Genomic DNA, 23,678 nt, shown 5'->3' on the forward strand with positions numbered 1-23,678 from the left:
CACCATATGCTGTGCATGCCTTATAGCAGAGACCATGACTGAAAATGTGTACTTTGGGAAGGTCAGCATCATGGATGTCAAAGAATCAACTAAATACATGACATATTGTCCGAGTCCTGCAATGACTGGATACTATAAACAATGTGTAGAGCTCCTGTGTTGTAAGCATCATGTACAATGTATAAACCTGGGTATCCACAAATATAGAAGATCTTCTTCTTCTTTCGACTGCTCCCGTTACAGGTCACCACAGCAGATCAACTGTTTCCATTTCTTCCTGTCCTCTGCATCTTGCTCTGTCACACCAACCACCTGCATGTCCTCTCTCACCACATCCATAAACCTTATCTTAGGCCTTCCTCTTTTCCTGTTACCTGGCAGCTTCATCCTTAGCATCTTTTTCCCAATATACTCTACATCCCTCCTCAGCACATGTCCAAACCAACTTAATCTTGCGCCTCTGGCTTTGTCTCCAAACCTTCCAACCTGGGCTGACCCTCTAATATACTTATTCCTAATCCTGTCCATCCTTGTCACACCCACTGCAAATCTTAACATCTTCAGCTCTGCCACGGCAAGCTCTGACTCCTGCCTTTTTGTCAATGCCACTGTCTCCAACCCATATAACATAGCACAAGCCAGTGCATTTCTTTGTGCTGGTCCCAAGCCCAGAGAAATGGGGAGGGTTGCTTCAGGAAGGGTATCCGGCATAAAGTTTTGCCAAACCATACATGCAGAAAACAGTACAGAAATCCACATATATAGAAGATAACCCTGGAAATGTACAAATATACCTGAATGTAATGTTTACAAGTCTACATGTGAACATGCATCATACAACACAGACAGGCTGAAGAAAGGAAGCATAAAGCAAGACATGGGCATGCAACATGAATGATTTGAAAAAATATAGTAAACATAAAATAGTTCACTACAGGACCGTCATAAAATAGAGATATAGCGGGCAAATGCATAGGCATACATATGATTACAATAGCAATGCAAGGTGCTATATAATGAAATGCATTCTCTGGTGAGGTTAGCCATTGTAGCTGATTTTCATGCATTTCCTGGTGAGGTCAGATATTGAAGCTTATTATCAGTTATTCTCTGGTTAGGTCATCCATTTAAGCTGATTATCAGGTATTCTCTCTTGAGGTCATATATTGAATCTGATTGCCAGGCATAGTCTGTTGAAGTCAATAATTGAATCTGATTGTCAGGTATTCTGTGGTGATGTCAGCTATTGAATATGATTGTCAGGCATTCACTTTTGAGGTCAGCCATTGAAGTATGTTATTGTGCATTTTCTTTTAAGTGCAGTCATTGAATAAGGTTATCTGGTATTGTCTGTTGAGATTAGTCATTGAACTTGATTGTCAGTCATTCTCTGGTGAGGTCAGCCATTAAGGCTGATTGTCAGACATTGTCTGGTGAGGTCAGCCATTGAAGCCAATTATCAAGTATTCTTGGTGAGGTCAGCCTTGAATCTGGTTGTTTGGCATTCTCTGTTGAAGTCAGCCATTGAATCTGATTATCAGGCATTCCCTGGTGAGGTCAGTCATTGAATCTGATTTTCAGGTATTCTGTGGTGAGATCAGCTATTGAATGTGATTGTCAGGCATTCTCTTTTGAGGTCAGCCATTGAAGCATGTTATTGTGCATTTTATCTGGTATTATCTGAGGTCACTCATTGAACTTGATTGTCAGGCATTCTCTGGTGAGGTCAGCCATTGAATCTGATTGTCAGGGATTCCCTGGTGAGGTCAACCATTGAATCTGATTGTAAGGGATTCCCTGCTGAAGTCAGCCACTGAATCTGATTGTCAAGCATTCCCTGGTGAGGTCATTCATTTAAGCTAATTGTCAGGCATTCCCTGGTGAGGTCAGTCATTTAAGCTAATTGTCAGGCATTCCTTGGTGAGGTCAGTCATTTAAGCTAATTGTCAGGCATTCCTTGGTGAGGTCGGTCATTGACGCTGATTGTCAGGTGTTCTCTAGTGAGGTCAGCCGTTGAAGTTGATTGTCATGCTAATAGCTGTATAGAGGCAGCTGTACCCACCAGGAAGAAGTACAGAAGTAACTCATAAAACAAGCCACCCTGGTGGAATCACAAAATCAGTCATATGTATAACAGGAGGAAGAAAATCATGATTTAGGAGGTGTAGCACCCAGCAGGATAAAAGCACTCATTAAACTAAACAGACAACTTGGAGAATAAGTAAAGTCTACCAAAGCCAAATTTGAAGTAGGTTTGGCCTCCCAGGCCAAGGACAGTCACAAAGCATTCTTTAGCTATGTCCGCAACCTTAAAGACAATACAATTGTGTGTAGAGCTCATTGTAAATGAAGTCACCTATACTGAGGCAGAAAAAATAGCAAACCTCCTGGCTGATAAATTCTGCCCTAACTTTACTCCTGTCTCCCCCTCAACCTTCCCTCAGGAAATATCATCAAATATAACTCCCCCTACCATCACTAGGGAACAGGTCCTTGATGCTCTCTCTCTAAGACCAAGAATACTGCATCAGTGGGCCCAGACAATATCCCAGGATTCCTTCTAAATAGCATGAAACATGACCTATCAGGACCTCTGGAATTACTATCTAACTGTAATCTCCAAACAGGCTTCATGCCTCATGAATTGAGAAAGGCAATAGTTATCCATCTGCACAAAGGTGGGCCATCTACAGATCCTGTAAACTACAGACACACAAGTCTCACTAGTCTTATATGTAAAGCCATGGAAAGAATTACCATGGAGATGATCAACAGAGATATAGTAAACCTCCAGACACTGGACTCAACCCAGTTTGGTTTCGTAAAGGACAGATCATGCCTGCTTATCCTGGTGGAGTTCTTTGAGAAGGTCACCAAAGCAATGAATGAGGGCAAAATCATTCACACTGCCTACCTTGCCCTGGCCAAAGTATTTGACACAATTCCTCACTCTGGCATTGTTGACAAACTTGAGAGGTTAGGTACAAACCTGTATGTCATCCAGTGGGTAGACAACTGGCTCACAGACAGGACCGAGGAAGTTAGAATTGGAGACTCCACCTCTACAAAGAGTCACAAGTGGAGTCCCTCAGAGATCAGTCCTTGGACTGCTCCTTTTTGGCATTTACTTCTCAGAAGTCAAGGCTAATGTCAGTGATCTCTGGCTGACTAGATTTGTAGATTGCAAATTAGAAGCTGTCATTGAATCTCACACTGACACAAATGTTCTCCAGGAGGGGCTGACACAGACAAGCAACTGGTGTCAGAGTCATGGACTAAAACTAAATGCCTAGAAATGCATAATAGTATTCTTTGGGAAGTCATACATCCCTGGTAACTATCATATTGAAAACACACCCCTTAGAGTTGACCCAGTAGTCAGGGACTTAGGGACACACACAGATAGTAATCTAGCTTTGATCATCACGTGTGAAATCATTCTATGTTGCGCAACTTATAAACAAAGGTATGGCATCTAAGTCCAAGGAAGTCATTGTTCCACTGTATTCGTCAGTCATCAGACCTTTTGTTGAGTACAATGCCCCCTTTGGTATGTACCTAAGCAGGCATATCCAACAACTGGAATGCCCACAGAGCTTCCTCACTAAAAGAATACAGGGCATAAGTAATAATTCCTATGGAAACCACCTCAGGGCCACCTCCTGTATCCTGTCTCCTACAGGCCTTTGAGGGGAGATCTATGCCTGGCACACAGGGCATTGTCAGACCCCACTCTGATGGACCTCCTACATATCCACAAAACAAACAGTACCAGAATTACCCATTATAAAGACTTACACCTTGCCTGTGATATAAATAGGAGCTGCTGGAGAGATAAGTATGTATCCCAGAGACTACCCTGTCTATGGAACAGGCTCCCCATCGCTGTGAAGCAGGATTCCTCCCTAATCCAATTCAACTGCAACTTGGACAATTAGATGGGAAACCAGAAATGTATCCCTGGTTTGGCACCTATGTCTCTAATGCAAACAGGTAACCTTTAAATGGTTCATCTCCCAGGCCCGTGCTTGCACTTATCAAGGGTATCAGAACTCATCAGAGATTTGGGATATATGGCTAGGCTTAAAAAGACCCTTGTGGGTGTTAGCCTAGTAAACACTTATGAACCTATGTCAGACGTTCACTAGAGGGGTCAGCCACTGAATCTGATTGTCAGGCATTCTGTGGTGAGGCCAGCCATTTAAACTAATTGTCAGGCTTTCTCTCGTGAGGTCAGCCTTGAATCTGGTGATGGTTTAGTTTCTGGAGTTTGGCAGCTCACTGATAACAGCAAATGCCTATATCATTTCATGACCCTCCGTTGTATACAAGGCAAGGTCAATCGGGTCTACCTGAAAATGCCGAAAGTCCACAACGCCAACAACGAGAACACCAACACCGGAAGATCGACAATGGAGAAGACCGAAAGTTGAGAATCCTGATGCTGAGAACACCGACATGTTAAGGTATGTGTGTGATAGGGATGGACATTAGGGTCAGGGTGTGGATAAGGTAAGTGTGTGACAGTGATGGACGTTAGGGTAGGGTGTGGGTCAGGTAAGTGTGTGATAGTGACGGACTTTAGGTTTAGGGGTGGGTTAAGTGAGTTAGGGTTAGGGTGCGGGTAAGGTAAGTGTGCGATAATGACTGATCTTAGGGTTAGGGTTTGGGTTAAGGTTAGTGCATAGATAGTTGTGTATGTAAGGTTTAGTGTAGGTTTGTAAGGTTTTTGGTGTGCTTGTGTTGTGTGTGTTTTTCAGGAAAGGTATTTGTTTTGTTGATTGTCAGAATTGTGGTTTGTCAGGCATGTGAAGTTTCGTGTTTTTGAACTTTAGGTTTTGTTGTGTCGGTTATTTTGTTGTCGGTGTTTTGGCATGTCGGTGTTATCAGCTAGACCCGGTCAATCACATCCCCTACAAAAATGCTGTTTTTGTAATTTAGTTTTGTTATAGTAATGGTGTGTGATACTATTTTTTTCAAATTTCCTCATCTAGCCTTATTTGTTACAATGTCTAGAAAGTTCATGACAATAATGCATAGCTTAGTGGAATAATAAATTTACCACAATGCCTTTATTTATGTATTTTACCCTGTGTTTTCTTTTTCATAATTTCTATTCCTATGGAATTTTGATTTGTCTGCAAGCACCTTAAGTAACACAGACATTTGACCAGAGTGAATAATGTTGTCAGGTATGGAGCAGTAGAAATTTTGTGACTTATAAGGTGTCTGGCTCTTCTGGTTCCATAATTGTTTTGTTCTTCATATATGACAATACATTACATCAGTTTGCCAACTTTTTTAGTATATTTATATACATTTTACAGGGGAGGGGACAGGAGAGGATGGGTACTATAAACTTGTCACTTAAGGGAGGTTTCCTGAGCTATTTAACTAAGCACTTACTGATCATTGGGCTTTAAATACAGTTTTGATATTGTTGCTGAGTTATGTGATTATTGAGTTGCATTGTTTTATTTCTAGATTTTTGCATTTATTCATACCTTAATTTCAATAATAAGTTTTGATAGAATATTTAATTTTTCCTTGCTATTCCTGTGTCAGTGTTAGGGATATGCCCAATAAATTCATAGAAGATATAGTAGTGTCAACCAGACGTCAGTGTTAGCGATATGCCCAAGAAATTCATGGAAGATATAGTAGTGTCAATCAGAATTTATACCTTTTCAAAGATATCTCTGTTGTGTACACTTGAATTCATATTTGAGATCTACATTTCACCATCAATATTCCTACCATTGCATTCTGGATGCGTTTTAAATGCTAGATTTATTTTTGAATGGTAAAATTTATATTTATGTCTTAGCGCTTTAGAGTTAATGAAACAGGAAAAAAACAAAACTTCTGAAAACCTTTATTTAAATCTCAAAAATACTCAGATGCTATTTGACCAATTGGAAAGAGTTAAATAAAAATGAGTATAAAGTATTTATACTTTTTGAAGCAGTGGAGCAGTCGGGGTGGCTGTAATTGTTTAAAACAATCTATAAACATATAGACCAGAGAATTGTCATGTGAGGGTAGTGAAAGATATTTTCTTTGGGAATGCTCATCCCCCTATCTAACCAGCCCTGTTAATGTAGATTTGATCTGTGCACATGTCACTGGGAAATGTTCCTTTTACACAAAGTTTATCAACTACTATACTGCAGTATTTACCATTCTTTAATATTGGCTTGTGGATGGAACATGGTTACTGATAATCAATTTAACAAAATGAGTTACACTTCTAGTATTTCTAAAGTGAAAAGTATGTTGTTAATGAGAACATTGAAACTTGTAGACTTTGGGAACTTATTGATCTAAATATATATCTAACAACGAGTTCACATTTTGTTTAGCAGTGTATGGGCAATGATTACCCATCAATTATTTTTTTAGTCTGAGTATTTAATGTACCTAGGAACTGACACAATAATAGAAGCTAGAGCCTTCTCTGATCACCCAGTATTATAATTCAGTGTAAGAGTGACATTTGGAAGAGTTTAGGTATCAAACATCAATTCATTTTGGTTCTATTATCCATGCACTTGAAAATCATAAGTTTGTATTGTTAATGTTAATAACTAAATATGGATTAAGAGATATAGTGAGATGCATTAAAATGTTGATTTTATGAGGTTTTATTAGTATTTCTGCTAATATTAATGCAGGGAAAACAACTCTTGATACTTTTGTATCTGAGTTTAATAATCCTGACTCTAAATTGCATTACAATCATAACTGGGAGAAAAAAGGGTAAGCCCAAGGGACTGCAAGCTAAAATTTAAATATTCCACTTGACACAGCTTACTGATTTCAAAATCATTATGCTTATAAAAATATGCTGAATGAAAGCAAACTCCATATAAACTCCCAGTAATCAGTATAAAGACACACAAGCCTAAGACTACTATTTATGTAATACAGGAAAAGGATGTTATTACTGGACCTAAATGAAACATTATGTACATTGTAAATACATACAACAGTATTTATTCAGATATAAATACTCATTTTACAGATATCACCATATCTGATTATGACAAAATCTTATCTCATATGGCTCATAAGACTGTAGGAAATATACCCCTTAAAATAACCTCTAAGGCACATAACATTTGGGGATTCATCTGGGATGCTTGGTTAAGCTTATCAAGGTCACAGTGGTCATTAAACTTTTATACACTTGTAAAGATATATCTCTGGAAATACTAATCATTTGAAAGTGGTAAAAATGCATGGTTGTGAGCTTTATAATGCATCTTTTTTTATAAAACCAATAAGCCTAATTGTTGAACTCTTTATAACAGAATTATTAGTAATTGGTTACATGATCAATACCTAAACAAATCTTTAAGAACTGTCATATAAAAAAACCCATAGTAGACTCTGAATTTGACAATGATTACAGGTCAGTATTACTAAACAATCTGAATATTAAAATTCTTACATTTCATCTAGTTAGAATATATGCATATATAGCTCCCTAACATTATTACTATATATCAGTCTGGCTTTATGAAACATTGGTAGACACAAAATAATATTATTGTATTGAAGTTAATAGCCTAACATTCTAATACAGAATATGATGATGAAGCCCTTGTTGCATTAAACGCATTTACACACAGGTTCATAGGTTATCACTAGGCTAATGATGCCAAAGGGACTGTTTAAGCCTATCCATGCTTCTGAAATGAATCTGACAAGTTTTGGGTTATCTTAAGAGGTATACGTAGGCTTGGGCATGGGTGGTCTAGCATTTACAACCTACCTCTGTCTAATAGAGATATAGGTGCCAGACCAGGGGTAACAGTTCTGATTCTCCATCCACTTTTCCACGTAATGGTTAAACTGGATTAGTAAAGAATTCTGCTTCACATGGATGGGAAGACTGTTTCAGAGAAGGGTAGTCTCAGAGACACGTACCCATCCTACCAGCAGGTTGAGTAGGCATGATCTGCCCTTGATGAAACTAAACTGAATTGGATCCAATATCTGAACATTTCTTATGTCATTGTTTATGATTTCTATGATACTTCTTTCCACTGTTTTGCATATGACTAGTCGGGCTTATGGGGCCTTTAGTCATCTAGGTCCATAGGTCCAGCCTTTGTGCAGAGGGATGACAGTTGCAGTCCTCCATTCACTTGGCATGAAGCCTTTCTGGAGGCTATGGTTAAATAATGATTAGTTGTGTTTCAGATTATGAGGAGGCATCCTGGGATATTATCTGGCCTATTAATGCAGTGCATTTTTGGAGTTAGTGCATTGAAGACATGATCCCTAGTGACAGTTGATGGAGTTACGGCTGAGAGTATTTCCTATGGAATGTTGGGGGGGGGGGTAAAATTGGAGCTAAATTTGCCAGTCAGTAGATTTGCTATATATTCCAGCTCAGAGTTGGCTTTATTTATATATAATATTAGTATATCTAATATAATATACATAATTATAGTAATATAATGTGTATATAAAATAATGTATAATAGTAGCTTGGCACAGTGTTGTGTATTCCCTTTGCAGTTGCATTCATAGCAGAAGAATGCCTTGTGATGGTCCTTGGCCTGAACAACTATTTTTATCTCAACTTTAGCTTTAGTAGACTTGATCAGCCCCTTGAGATGCTTGTTTAGATTGACGAGGGAGTGTGCACCTTGCTGGGCAGGGCACTTGCTAATTTTTGCCGTGATATTTTTTTCTATTGTTATACCACCTATTGATCTTGTGATTCCAGAAGGCTGGCTTGTTTTTTGGCTTTGTCCTTTTCTTATTCTGGGTAGGTACAGCTGTCTATATGCAGCCATTAACATGACTGTACTGAATGGTTTGAGGGGACTTGAAATTTTGCTAGGGTGTCACATAATATGAAGAAGTTTTCCTTTGAACAATTCCTAAAAATGTCTAGGGTTAACTGGGATCCAGGCTTTTATTTTTATTTCAAAGGAGACAGCTTTATGGTTTGACTTGACTATTGCAAACATTACATGGGGGGGGCAATGCTATCTCATGTTTGTGAGGACCAGGTTAAGGATGTCAGCAACCCTTGTGGGAGTACGGTCTAGCAAGTTCAGAGTGGTTGGTTTGAATGAGGAGTGTCTCCAGTACATTTAGGTATGTGTTATGCACCTCTTGTATCATAAATTTTATTTTCAAACTTGGTATAAATTCAGAGAAAGCTGGTGTCATTAGTTGTTTTTAATAATGTCAGAGCTGTACAAACTGCTCCAAAACATGCTTATGAAATAATTGATTTTCTTTGGATTCTTCTCATCATGTGTCAGTATTATTCCAGCTTTTATGATGCAGCATAAGCTTGTATTTACTTCAATACTAAAATTTCATCACCCAGAAAAATAACAACAGGGACTCATAAAGGTTATCTACTTATTATTTTTCCAAGCATATTAAAAGTTTGGGAATTCAACATTTTGGCATTGTGGCACACTTAAGATTGGATATAATATGGCAAAAGAAGTTATCTCTTGACCCATTGCTTCAGATTATAAAATATTTTAATTTCATCTATATTTATAAATTAAGTATAGACTAATCAACACTGATGTTTTAGGGGTCACAAGTAATTTTTTCAGTCAATCTCACCTGCATTATTTTTTTTGTAATCAAGTATCACGAGCAGCTAAGTCATTTAGTGTCACTAGTTTAAACACTATGCTTTTTTGAAACTGGCTTTTTTTATTATTATTATTATTATAATGCTTTTTATTCTTAGTTATTATTATCATTATTATCAGAGTGTTTTATAATTTTTGTATTTTTTATTATTATTTATTATAATTTGTATTATTATTGAAACTGGCTTTGTGGTTCTGTACCCCTGTGATTCTGTCACGCTCTTCCTATTGGCTGCTCTTCCTACATCTGAGCTGTCCAGATTGCTGAAGTATAGTGTATTCTGTAATGACTACTAAATCGGTCAAAGCCACAAAGATGTAACAGAACCACACGGACAGCACATGATGCATTGTACTACGAGCGGTGTTAAATGAAAACATGACACACAGACACCCCACACACTTGCGTCTGCCTACATCATTTCCTAAACACACACACACACACACACACACACACATATGCAGAGAGTCCCAAAAATACATCTTTATTCTTATACAAAGACCGCTTCTGGCAGCAATTAATGGTCCCTGTAGTCTGTCATTACATCTCCCTTCATTTCCTACACACACACACACACACACACACACACACACACACACACACACACACACACACAGTTCCAGAAACACATTTTTAGTTTTATACAAAGACAGCTTCTGGTAGCAGATAATGGTTCTCGCAGTTTGTCATCGCATCTTCCTGGATCATTTCCTACAAACAGGCACGCAGACACACACTTGCATCTCCCCACATTATTTTCTCCAAACACACACACACACACACACACACACACACACACACACACACACACACACACACACACACACACACACACAGTCCCAAAAACACAATTTTACTTTTGTAAAAACACTGTTTCTTACAGCAAATAATGGTTCCTGCAGTCTGTCATGGCATTTCCCTACATAATCCCCCCCCCCAAACACAGTCCCCAAAACACATTTGTTTTATACAGAATTACTGTTGTAGTTTACTTAAAAACAAAAAAGTGAAAAATACAAATATAAATAAAACATTTTTAATAAAGAATCCTTTTTATTCAGTTGCTTTAAAATGTAAAGCATAAGGAAGAAGTGTGAAAATTGTGCAAAGGAAACCAGCTGATTGCAGAAAAACATTCAAGACTGGTTATGCTGATTCTGGTAATGAGGTACCAGAATTAGCAGGAATCAGCAAAACCAACCTCAAATTCTTTTCTGAAATCAGCTTGTCAGTGTTTCTTTTGCAAAATTTTCAGTCGTCTTTTTTTTTTTTACTTTTTAATGTGACTGAATAAAAAACATTCTTATTAATTTTTTTGTTATTTATAGTTTTATTTTGAATAGGTCAAAGCAAACAATGACAGCTAGATCAGGCTACAATTCAACTTTTTTGCCAGAGTGTCAATAATCAAAATGTAGACATTTTCAAACTTCTCCTTTTTTTATGAATAACATTTTTATCAAAACAGACTTTTTATAGTAAATTAATAAGATTACTTCGTCCTTGTTTGAATAACAAAGCATAAACTATATCTGTACAAACTGGCAGATCATAAAATGTAAGGCAATGCAAATCCTGTAACTTCAAGCTCAAACAGTAAGTCATTTGATTAGGCTTTCAAAATATTTGGCTTCATACAAATACAGAAAGGGTTAGATACCAATGTGGATCACATTCTCTGGAAGTACTTGTAAAATAGGCATTAATCCTAAATCACTTCCTTTTACTGATAAACTTCACTGTTTAAACATACATTTGCCATTGGTCTAAACCCATTTACTTAGATGTCAAAATCCTAATCTTGAATAGGAACCTTGTCAAAAAGCTTATATATTTTTATCCATTGCGAATAACTCTGATTTCACTGTTAATAGCATAATATTACACTTCCATTGTTCTATTACTCAGAAACACTTACATGTTTCTGTTAACTAGAAAACCAAATACTTAATATCATTGACATCAGCAATTAACTGGATATATAAAAGGACCTTTAACAGTCAGATGTTGCATTACAGTTTTTTAAACTGATGCATGTTACAAGTGTGAGCACTATCTTAAATCTTAAAAATTACTATTTAAAGTGCCAACAAGCATTCGGCTTCATTCTTATATAATGACATAATTAATGATACTAAGTTCTCTACAGTTCATATTTCCTGATATCTGTCAGAAAATTTCTGCTGGAGCTTTTTTACATTTCTGGAGAAAAAATGAAGTAATGCTTATATTTAACAAACCAACTGTTTGTTAAAACATATGTGCAATCAGTTTATGATCGATCATAATTTGCACATTACTCCTGTTACATTAGCGGCTGTTGGCATTTTTATATAGTCGTCTTCGTTCTGCTAATATTATGCTACAGATATTGAACACCTGTTGTGGAATTTTGAATATGTTTTTGCTTTTTAAAAAGTGAAACCTATTAAACGCTCCTAAATGATCTTCTTGTATTCTAACACTGAATCAAATGTATTAAAGCAGAGTTTCTTCACGGGACAGATATTTTCTTCTCCAGTGTTATTTATTTATTTAGCTGTGATTAAACATTAGGTAGACAGAAACAATGTTCAGGATTTATAGAGATGCACTAAGCATCTGCTCAGATCTTGTGCAGCTGAACAACACTCTGAGATGACATACAGAGACATTAATTATCCAGATAAAGACATGAAAAGTTTATATGCAGCTAGCTGGAATTCAGACTACCTAAATGAGGAGAATCTCAACTCTACAAGTAGACGTGGTTGTGCACTGAAAGTCATACATAGAAGGGTAACACAGTCCATGGAGCAGTGGGGTATCCCATTGCAAGATCTTACAAGAACAGAAAGCATGAACTCACAGACAGATATAGCGCAAGTATAAGGTATTGATTCTCTTAGCACTGATATAGCGCAAGTATAAGGTATTGATTCTCTTAGCACTGATATAGCGCAAGTATAAGGTATTGATTCTCTTAGCACTGATATAGCGCAAGTATAAGGTATTGATTCTCTTAGCTAGTCTGTTCATGATAGCATGTCCATTATCAGGATGGAAGAACGTGCACCAGAATACTATGTAACTATACAGCATCTGTAGCCACATTGCTGTGGTGTCTACAAATATGGACAACTGTGAAATTCATAAAAGGGAAGAAAAAGAATGTAGGAAACCAGGAAATATGCATGCAGCTAACAGAGGGTCATGCAAAAGGACAATGTACAGGAGTGCACAGGACTGAGGAAAGAGGGAAACGTTTTTTCAGTCCTAGAGTCCTAATTTTTATTACACAAACACAACAGACGATGGGGAGGTAAAGGGGAAAGAAGGCATGAAATAGTGGTAGGACTTTATAAATAAGCAGGCAGATACACACACAACAGTACAAACCAAAAGGATTAAATTGCTTTTATTAGTAAGGGGAGACATATTGGTAGAGACAAACAGAGGGCCAACAAATTGTGATGGGGAATGATGCATATTCCTCAGGATATGGGTCATGATACAAGAGGAATGGGACACACCTGGGTGAGGATAGGGTGGTATACAAATAGTGGTGTGCCAATGGCAACCTAACCCAAATGGATATTACAGAGATTCATCACTATGCGATGGGTCAGAGTGGTTTGTGATTTGGGACAGTCCTGCTAGCCTGTTTGTAAGGGCTGGCCAAGTGTACCAAATCTGCAATCTGTTTTATAGGCTCTCCATCTGGGCCAAATATCTGCACATGACATTCTTCACCACAGCCTCCATTATCTGTTCCAACTTAGTATGCTCATCAACTACATCCTCAGCAGGGAAAGGACTTACTGGAGGCTTCTGCTGAATCTAAAATATAGACCTATGGTAGTGAGACACAATCATAAATTTGCCATACCAAAATCTGCTCTGACATAGGACTGAATATCTTTAAAACAGGTCTCCTTCAGATAGTCAAAACTCCAGATCATCAAACACCACATCAACAAGATGAAAATAACGAAAACCCATTTCAGCAAAAGATCAGAGCAACAAAGATATTCCCAAGGTAAGTAACCTGTTGGCTGACAATGTGAACTTTGCCCTTTTCCCAACTGTAGTGCAATCTCCGAGTTGGTATATTTAGTTAAGGAGGGTGTGGGGGGCACAGCCCCCAACCGGGGTGGGTTAGGGATGATGTTGTTTAGGTTTTGTGACGTTTTGGATGAGTGATTTCTTACCCTGGGAAGATCTTTATTACTCTGCACTTTCGCTGAAATGTGTTTTTGTTATTTTTGTCTCAACTATGTGGTCTTCCATGATCTTGGGTTTCAATGATCTGAAGTAGACCCCCTTTAAAACACATCAGAGAAGATATGAGAAGAATGAAATGTGGCTATCCACAAGCCTCTCCTACCTCCTGTGGAAGGTAAGGAGTTTACTATTACGCTCTGCACATGTTAAAAATGAAAGGGTACATCAAGCAACTTTGCACTGTGTAGGGTGTGATGTTCACTTCTTGAATTATGTTATGCAGTTAGTTCAGTATTCCATAAAAAAACTACTCAACTGTGGACTACCCATTATTTTCATTTTGATTATTTTGTAGCACGTATTTTACAGTTAGATTTTTATTACGTGCACTAAGTGCATATCATAATTTAGTAAGTGAACATTACACACCCTCTACACTGCAAAGTTTCTTCTTGTTTTGTTTTGGACCCAGTATAGGGTGCATACTGGGTTCTTCTGAGACTTCAAGGGATACCACGGATTTCTCTTTTTGCAATTTGTAGAAATTCATGCACCATCATTTAATTTGCCTAGAAGTTTTGCAAACGCTATGCAGCTGTTTGTTTGTCAAGTCATGCAGATTTGGGAAGCTATCTTTAATATTACGGTACCAAAATTAGGAAAAATAACAGCATTATGTGGAGCTGAACTCTAGGTGGTCTGACGAGTACTAGTCTGAAAGTGCATGGTAAACTTCTAATATAACTTTTAAGGATATTCACACTTACAACTGAATTTACTTTAGAGAAAGCGAGTAATATAAATATGTATGCATGTATGCATGCATTATGTGTTTGTACATTGTACTAGCAACAAGGTAGTCCATGTTATTAGGTCAACCTGTTCCTGCATGTGCCTGTCATAATTATGATGAAAGTATGGTCTGTCTAATCTATATGTTAGCTAATGGTATTGCGTACAGCAATCCTGCTGATGTATTTTAATTTTTTGAGCTTGTTTTCCATGCCGAGTTGCTCAGTGCATGCACAGTAGCAGTTCTGCCTTTGCAAATTCAATGTTTTCTGGTGGACTTTGTGAAAATCGATGTTCCGGTGCTTTTGATAAAATTCAGTACACTCATATGTCTCTCTCTCCCTTTTATATATATATATATATATATATATATATATATATATATATATATATATTCATCCCACTGTACAAAGGTAGGGCTGTGTCGGTGTTGATTCATTTGTAAGTGGTGACATCAAATTAGCAGGAGCTGCAGAAAGCCAATGAATGGTCAGAGATGACTGAATTTGGGTGGGGCTATTATTATGGTGGAGTTAACACTGCCCATGGCTACAGTTTTACAAAATAACTCATTATACACTACTGCACATGCTAAAAAGTCTTCCAGAAATAAATTTCCTCTTCAGAATGCATACCAAAACTATTATGAAAAGGACAGCTCATTTCATACAACTTAGGTGGTTAAACAGGTTGCACTATAATAGCACAAAAGCCAACATTTCTAAACATGAAAGTAGTTGGCTGTGACTGCCTGAAACTACTTACTTAAGTGTACATGTGATATAAACACATGTACTTTACCACCATGTAGCTGAGTTTTGCACAATGGCAGTACCTGAAACTAGAGAGGGGGCAATCCCCTACACACGTTGCTTTATTATTCTCAATTCAAGGCCACTTAAATTCTGAGAAACTGTGATAACGTACTACGTAACTCTTTGTATGAAACAATGAGATCTGTTAGTCATAGTTTATGGTGGCATTTTATTTCATTTGTGTTGGTTTTCTGGAATAGAGCACTGATATCCGTGGACCTTTTTCAGACTCAGCCTAGGAAGGGTGTCTTGGCAAGGGACCCGCATACAGTCATAGTTAGGCAATGAAGGCTGAGGGAATCAGACTTTGGACTGATAAACTGTCATGGTTGGAGGAAATACATTTCATTACAAGTACATTTTACCATTTTAATCTCACATTTTTATAGTCCTATTACTAAAATGTGTCAATTTTCATGATGTGCTCACATCTGTATTCATCTTCTTTTGGCTTTTCCCGGTTAGGGGTCACCACAGTGGATCACCTGTCTGCTCATGATTGGTAGATCATTTCAGCTGGATCCCTGTCCATCAAGTAACAGTGTGGAGATGCTGATTCCAGTCAATAAGAGGTAGGGGAAAACAAATTACACAGAGAGACACAACGACATAAGGCAAAGATGCAAAATTTCTCACAAGCAGTGATTTGCAGTGAGGAGTGAATCCCACATTTAGGAACTGTGAACTGGATGTCTTACAAGTGAGCCACTCTTCTCCTCGAGATTAGCAACAAGGCCCACTGACTATAACAAACTCCATTACATGAGCTCCTTTCTTAGCTCTGAAAAGGAAGCAAAATAGATAAGAGTGGCAGAGGCTAACCAGGGAGGAGGTGCAACCATATGGAGTTAAAACTCACTTTCTCTAGCTCTTCTGTATTTATTGCTGCATCTTCTGTCATTCAAGTACTACTGAACATTTTCTGTCCAAATGACAAATGTATCAAGTCCGTTTCCAATTACTTATAGGTTTATAGGTAATTACTAGCCTTGTGCCTAAACAATTTCACTTGGTGGAAATAAAACCTTTACCTCTTGCTTTTAGTAAACACCTTGACCATTATGCCAACCCCCAACATCCTAAATACTTATAATTTAATTCCAAAGTGAAATCTGAATATGTTACTGTTACTAGCACCCTAGTGTCCAGACAATATTCATGACATTTAAATTACTCCATAGTAATATAATATGGTAACTCCTCAGTCATGCACATGTAGATGTAGAGTGAGCTGAATGACTTGTTGAGAGGCTATTCCCTTATTGACTAAGTTTTCATCATGTACAGCTGAAATTCTCTTTGAGTAAATGGCACCCCTAAGTAACAGCAGTAATAATGCTGTTAAGATTATCATGACCAAAATTCAAATTTACCATCTATGCTAACTGCATATAGGAAAACTGAAAGAGAAATCATGTTTTTTTCTGTGTGACTCATTGTCACTTTTAGAATGTTACCACTTGGATAGTAACATAAAGCACAAGTATATATGCTGAGTTTTATAAACATTCTTATAAAAAAGGGGGGAAATTCTGCAATTAGTCTAGCTTTGCATACCTACCCCTAAGTGTGAGTCAATTTCTATACAGCAGCTAACTTGTATTTCTAATGCCATCTTTTCTAAGCAAAACCTAACTGTTTATGACACCATGTAGAAAAGCTTTACTCATATTGTGACATTGTGGGGTATTGCCAGCTATGCCAGGAGAAGTAGGGCAGTGGATATGTAACATATGCCAGCACAGCTAGCTGGAATTTTGTAAACAATTATATGTCATCTGTATAACAAAGTGATTTGTACAGATGTTTGTGTTGAGAAATTTATTTGTAAAGGTGCTTGTGTTAAAATGTACCAACAATGTGCCCTGCTGGACAGAAAAAGAAATATGCAATATTTATTGCAACTGTTTAAATGTATATGTTTTAATAGAGGATACTGGCAGAGAAGAAGTTATTCTCAAACTTTGAAAATAGTTTGAAATTAAATTATCTGGCTTAGGCCATAAAATTGTATCTTACAGTTCTCAATGCAGCCAGAGACAAAAAGTCTGTACAAGGAAGTTTCCTGCATTGTCATTGGGGTGACTTAATTGCTGTTCTGAAAGGGTGGAGGTTTAAAATAGTTTTATGATTTCTAGGAGCTGCAGCAGATCTTAGCAAGGCTGTGTGTGTGTGTGTGTGTGTGTGCGTGTGTGTGTGTGTGTGTGTGTGTGTGTGTGTGTGTGTGTGTGTGTGTTATTGACACACATGTGCTAAATTCTGACAGCTTCTAGCCAAGGGGGAAAGCATGGGAGCCAGAAGTCAGATAACCGGATGTATGTGATGTCATTGTGTAATCCATCACTAAAAATAATGTTTAATACTAGGTGAGACTGAAGTCTCAGGGCACTCTGTTTTTGAAACCTGAAGGATCTCTCGCCTACTTCATCTTGCTTTGCTCTAATAAGTAACCAGGGAATAATAATTCTTTAGATGTCAGGAAAATATAATGAGATTAGTTAAGTATTGTTTTTTCTGTAACTGTGTGAATCTGTCCATTTGTGTTATTTTTAATATTTCCTGTGTCTGAAACTCTGCTCTTTATTGTATATAGATATTTAGCATTTTCATGTTATTTTGTTATTTATTATTAAATATATTTAAACTTTTCATTGTGGCTGGTCCTTTAGAGAATATTTTAATCTCTGATAGTACTTGTATATATTTGGTGACAGCTCTGGCCACTCCTGAAAGCCTTGCCACATTGGCCAAACACAATCATTTACCCTAATATTAAATTCACTCATTATAATTGGGTACCTTTTTAAGAGCCTTAGAGTAGCTGGCTTTTGAGTATCTGGTGGTGGTGTAATTACCTTATAGTCTGGGCAGAAGGGAGCATAGCTAGTAAATCTGTGCCAGCCTTTCCCAGGTATGTGTGTGTGTGTATGCATGTGTACGTGTGTGTGTGTGTGTGTGTGTGTGTGTGTGTGTGTGTGTGTGTGTACATCAAATCTCAGAGTGTGTGTGTCAGCTGCTTGGAGCATGGACAAGAAGCACTGGTTTTGTAGAAAGGGTGCTGGAGAACTTGGTTTGGACACCTGGCTGAGGACTCAACCCAACAGCTGTGCCGGTGGGGAATCTCATTGTGGATCTGGAGAGAGAGAGAGAGAGGACCCAGCCCCTGTACTGACTGTGTCCCTGTGTGCTCTTAAGGGAAATTGTGCTTGATGCAGAGAGCTTCATCTGGAAATACTGAGTTTATCCATTTTTGTTCCAAGCGAACATCCCTTTCCAGTGCCAGTGGTGAAGAGTTGGGCTGCTTGATTACTGGCCCAGAGTGGGGATGTCACACACATCAACAATCTAATATAATCTATTAGTAAAGGGAGATTATTACTATTTTTTGACTCTCTAAATGAACATGATCCAGAGTATAAGATTGAATTCCCCGTAATGATAACCAGTTGTGTAGATGTAGATTAATCTCAAACATATTTTTATCAAGTAATTTATTTCGAATAATGTCTGTCCAATGATGCATCTTTGATATACTAGCACCTTCTAAAAGACCTTTTGTTATACAGAAAGGTAATAATATATTAAACCATTTTTTTTATATTCAATGTTCCCCATAAAATGTTCTTGAAGTTTTTGAGTATATTGTTAACATATGAAGAGAATGTTGGAGATGAAAGATTGTACTGCATAAAACTGCTAATTAATAACTCATCCTATTATCTACATTTTTGTGAGACTGAAATACTTTCATTTTCTTTAAAGTAAACAGCACCTTATACAGTTCTTTCAAATTATTAATATAGCTGGAATCCAGCCAATGAACTATAAGTTTGAGAGAAGTAGCCCTGTTATATGTTTCATTATCAGGTAATTGGATATCTCCCTTTTCCCAAGTACTTATATGATATTTATAAGCTAGTATTTGCTTTTTTTCAATGCTCTAAAACGTAAAAATATACAATTCAATGTTTTATTTGTGATTTATCTGTGACTATAACAATTGTTTAAATTTTATATAAAATCTTTGGGAGCAATTTTATTTTTATTAATTGACATCATGCTTCAAAAGTATACATTTGTTTATACCATAGGTCTAGCAATCTAATTCCAATTGAATTACAATACGATTTCTATTTGTTTTGTTAGAGATTATTCAAATTATTCTGGATTGAGTGTTTCTTTTCCCAAGTTTTTTTATCTAAGAAAACTTTGGGAGTTTGCTGTTCAGTAATGGAAATTCTTCCCCTTCTGTCCCTCTCCAATATCCTCCATTATTTCTCTTCTTATTTCTATTAACTCCTGTACTTATAACTGTAATAATCAGTAAGTAAACACTTCATTAGATAGCTTTTGATGTTTTTTGTGCCAGCTGAACACTCATTCTTGTTTTACTTTTGCTTTTCAGCTCACAGCTTGCCTTAAGCACCAGCCAGCTGATGCAGCCTGAACCAATAAGAAATGGCTGCTTGATGTTTTACTGAACAGACCCTCTATCCCATCAGTGCAGTACAGTTTATTTCCATCTAAATGGACAGAAATACATGTAATAAGGTGTATATTCTATATGGGACCGTGTACCTAAATATTGGACTGCTATAAAAACACTTCAGCCTAGTAAAGTGACTTTTCTAACACAAAAATCAGAACTTCACTTGTACAGTACATATGCATGAGTACTGAGAACAGGAAAATCAACTATTTAATGGAAATGAAAAACATGTTTTAAAGCACGTCCATCAGCCTAGTAACAAGAACAACCCCTGGGCATTTCTCAAGGGTATCCCTTGATATTCATATTAAGGATGACTGTCCTGTGCTAATCATGCCTATTGTCTTGAAACTGGGAGAAATGTGAGGAGTGCATATGTGTTAATGTCTGGCAAGTACACTGACTGCATGTATTCTCAGATCTGCCACTAGTCCTGTTATATGATATATCCACCTTATTGTCTCCATGATTATAGTATAAGAATAAATAAATTATCCATTTGCTATAGCTGTCATCTTACTTTATTCAAAGGGTAGATGATCACTACAGTGCTACCCTTAAAGGCTTGGGCATGACAAAAACATGATGTTGATACATGACTCAATGAATCAGCTGCAGCAAACCACCAGGAACAATGTTGCAATACTCAAGAAAAAGAAAGTTCACACTAGTAGAAATGCTTAATTTATTAAACAGGATAAAAGCTTTGGGGTTGTACCCCTCCTCAGTTATCGATGAATACATTTTTAAAAAAAATCATCTCATTATATACACTACAATACATAATAACACATTACACAGCCAGCCAATAAAATAACACATCCACTTAACCAATTAACATAAAAATGCACAAAGATAAAAATACATGTACATAAGAAGTGTTTTATATATATATATATATATATATATATATATATATATATATATATATATATATATATACTTCTTATATCATTTATTTTTCAACCAAATAGGGCTTTATAGTGACCATGTTGTTCAAACCAGGGAACTTATCAGCATCTAATCTGGTTATCCACCCATATTCAGCAATATCTAATTTGTTGTTGATATCACCCCCTCTTATATTCCTATAAACAACTTCTAACACTTTAAATTTAAATGTTTGTGTACTTTCATATTCATTAATATGCTTAGCTAAAGCATTTGTCATCACACTTCTTATGTTAGATGCTGTATAATTCAGTCTTTTAACCATCTCTAGCATTTCCCTACGTAAAAACATGTGCATTTTGTACATGTACTTAAATAAACAACAAATGTATTGCATGTTGCCTGACATCTTATACTAAATTTACGCTTAGTTGTTGGATGTTCAAATTCTAATACTTGACAAATATTATTGCAAGAGCTACAATTGTAGCAAGGTTTCATTCTTAACCTTATAATGTGTCATAGTAATAGCTCTTTCTTGCTTTTTCTGCCCCGTTCTCTTTCCCACAATAAATCCACCTTTACTATCACTTCCCCCAATAACACAATCATTCAGCCTGAAACACAAACTAAACTATTAGGTGTCATAATATAGATGATGATCTCAGATTTAACCTACACCTTCTCCACTTATAAAAAAAAAAACAAAAAAAAAACAGAAACTAGGTTTGCTGTATCGTAATAAAAAGTTTCTAACTCCAAATGCCAGACTCACCCTAGCTTAGGCATTCCTTCTACCCTAACTTCTCTGTGTTGCTCCAGTACTAATCTTTATCCAGCACACTACCTTGACTAAACTCTAACAAACATAAAATTGCTAGATTCGTTACCAACTCTCACTACACCTCACATCACTGCCTTGCCCTAAACTCCCAGCAATGGCTTGAATTCCCACAGCTACTGTTAACATCACAATTCCAAACTGTACAGTCTGTACTATATAAACCATCTGCCTGTCCAGCGCTCTCTACCCTCGTATCCACCTTCTCTCCATCTTGGTCCCTGAGCAACTCTAATCAGCAACTACTAGCAGTCCATTCACCAAAGAAAAATGTGGGCAAATTACTATACAAATGCTCAGTTGCCCAGTCCTGGAACAAACTACCCTTAGACCTACGTGCCATTATACACCCATCTCACTTAAAAAAGGAACTTAAACAGCATCTGCTCAACTCCAAAACTTGTCCCTGCCATAACCTCTCCTAACCCCCACTTTCATAGTTCTTAACTCCCACCCATTCTACCTTGTCTGCTATGAACAACCTACCAAAGCTCTCAAGTATAAAGCAAATACACTTTCTAATCACAGGGTATTATTCCTCTCTAAATATTTTACATATACAAGGCCTCATGCTGGTATACTACCATACTCTTAATCCCTTCTCTACTTTTCCTATTATGTATATATCTTACCCCTCTTTTGGCTTTATCTTTAGATATGACTAGCAGATTTTTCTTTTGGCTTTATCTTTACATAAGGCTAGCAGATTTCTAAATGTACCTGGACCTTGTTTTACCATTACTACACAACTTTCTCATACTGTAGACTAAATGGGAATCTTAGACTAAATGGAATTTTTTTCTGCAAAATGTTAAATGTAACCAGCTGTAAATTGTTTTTCTCTGTAAAACGTACACTGAATGTAACTAGAATTTATGTTGTATTCTTTAATTGGAGCTTTTCTCCTCGGGTCTCCACTGAAAATGGGTTTCTAACCCAGCTGGACTAACCCGGTTAACAAATGTCAATAAATAAATAAACCTTAAAATCCTTATAACAGAGTTGCCTTCTTAGATTCATACTATTCCTGTATGTAAAGTATGATCTATCCCCCAATAAGAGTTCCAATTCTGGCATAGAGGTCAATATCCGCCATTTTTCTTAATAATATTTTCTATATTTATGGTCATCCTATTATATGTAGTTATATAATGCACATTAGGTGTTTTGTCCTTGTTGTTTACCCCAAATTAATTATCTACTATTATATCACAAAAAAGGGGGGGCATTTGTTAACCTGTTATCAAACATTTCCTTCATTATTTCAGATACTAGATTTTTATTGTACCCTCTATTAATAAAATCACACATTATTTTTTATATCTGCTCTATACATTTTACATTATCAGTGTTTAACCTACTTATTCATAGCAACTGTGCATTGACAATTCAGCAAAATACATGTTTAGCATGCATACTATCAATATGTGTGTATCTGTTTACCTGAACATCCTTTTTATAAACACTGGTATTAATTACACCAGAAACATTAGTAAGCTGTGCATCCAAGTACGATATTACATTATTAGAACAATTCATTGTAAATTTTAAAAAAGGAGTACTGCTATTTAAATATTCAACAAACTTTTTCAGAAGCTCCTCACTTCCTTTCCAAATTAGAAAGCAATCATCTACAAAATGTTGATAGAACAAGACCCTGTCAATATACTGATTTTTATTCCAATATATAAATTCCCAATCCGATTCATTCAATGTTATATTAGCATACGTATTAGCTATGGGCGTACCCATGGCTACTCCAGACGTTTGCAAATATGGTTGCCCATCAAATAGGAAAGCATTTTTAGTTAGCACTATCTCTATCATGCTGCACATATTTTCTATTGCTCTACCATTCATTTTTGAATTCTTACACAGGAATTCACGTATTGAGTTGATGTCATACATATTTGGAATCACAGTGAAGAGGGAGCTTATGTCAAGTGTAACCATCAAAAAAATCATCCACTACCTAACAACTTTTATGCCATTGATATAATTTAACAAG

Source organism: Protopterus annectens, chromosome 14.part0 (genome assembly GCF_019279795.1).
Source record: "Protopterus annectens isolate FY-2018-M chromosome 14.part0, PAN1.0, whole genome shotgun sequence".
In the NCBI taxonomy this organism is placed as follows: domain Eukaryota; kingdom Metazoa; phylum Chordata; order Ceratodontiformes; family Protopteridae; genus Protopterus; species Protopterus annectens.